The 1,335-nt window shown below is 29.3% G+C and overlaps 1 protein-coding gene across 1 annotated transcript in view; it reads left to right on the top strand.

The window, feature by feature from the left end:
• The first annotated feature begins 357 nt into the window (after window positions 1-357).
• Window positions 358-1,335, top strand: part of LOC108686235 (basic helix-loop-helix transcription factor scleraxis-like) — a 2,400-nt gene continuing 1,422 nt past the window's right edge. The window contains exon 1 of the mRNA XM_018191418.1: window positions 358-1,185. The gene's annotated coding sequence lies outside the window, so the exon portion shown is untranslated. The remainder of the gene's footprint in view (window positions 1,186-1,335) is intronic.

The raw sequence follows: 1,335 nt of genomic DNA, 5'->3' as shown, positions 1-1,335 counted from the left end.
TTATATATTACATAAATATGTAATATATATAGATTATATATTGTAAAATATGTTTAATATGTATAGATTATATTGAACATATATAATAATATATATATTTTACAAGATTTATTTCTACAAATGATAAGTGCAAGTAAAAGCGAGGAAAAAAGATAAAGGTCGAACGGTATTGAAGCGAGTGGAACACTTTGTTTATTCATCTTTTTTACATATCAAACTTTTTGTTTATTCATCGTTTTTATACAACAAACTTTTATTTTGTTTATTCATCTTTTTTTACATCGAAACTTTTACCTTTTAATTGATTTTATATTATGTCACATCATGTAATGTTTATAAGTAAAATGAAATGTGACTATTTGCGTTTACATATATTATGTAAATCTACTATGACACAGAATCATTTCGAGCATTTTATAATCGCCATTCGATGAACCTTCCACATCGATCTGTTTGATCGCTCATATAATCGCGTAAAATGTATAATCTAAGTTCCATTATTATTTTATTAATATATCACTTTTGTGCATATTTTCTATATATATATTATTTCTATATATATATATTCTTTAAGATATTCCTTTATACCGCGGGCCTTCGTAACATAGCGTGCGGTCAACGATAATGATTAAATCCAAAACTTAATTAATTCTGTCTTATATTAGCTAATCCTGCGTGATGTTTCTTCGACAATATCGAACGTTGAAGTATAATCTTATGAATCGATGACCATTTGAGAAACATGTAAATTTTATGCTATGTAACTGATTCGATGTAACCAAGTTATTTAATTGAGTAAACATTTCATACGAAGCTTCTTCTTCTTCAATTATTCTCGCGCCTTAAATAATTATGCATTATATCATCGCCCAGCTCTGAAGTTCAATCAACAAACGACAAGATATAAATTTAGCATCTGTTTTAGCAACGTAATTATATAAAACAAGAGAAATCGGGAAATAGCAGGCAAATGGAAGCACGTTGTAATAGAACGCTAATTAGTTTTCCAGATGGAATTTATCCTTCTCTATCATCCGGTTACTACGGTCATCCACGTTTTTATTGAGCTTAATGCGAAACGCAGCCGTCGTCCACTTTACACTCGGAATGCATCACTCAGCGTATAGTAGTGTGGAAGACAGGGACGAAGTTTTGAGTGCGTGTTGTATGGATTCATTCTGTTATGTATGTATTTCATTGTAAATTTAATTCCAATGCATGAGAGGCGATCAAATGTGTATAACAAAGATCCTATTATAACTTCGACATTCACATTTTGACATTCTTGATTTTCAATGCGAACAATTATCTTCAGAGATATATATATATATATAT

The sequence above is a fragment of the Atta colombica genome, unplaced genomic scaffold (assembly GCF_001594045.1).
Source record: "Atta colombica isolate Treedump-2 unplaced genomic scaffold, Acol1.0 scaffold166, whole genome shotgun sequence".
Taxonomy (NCBI): domain Eukaryota; kingdom Metazoa; phylum Arthropoda; class Insecta; order Hymenoptera; family Formicidae; genus Atta; species Atta colombica.
The sequence above is the reverse complement of the archived record's forward strand: the minus strand, read 5'-3'. Positions and strand labels throughout refer to the sequence as shown.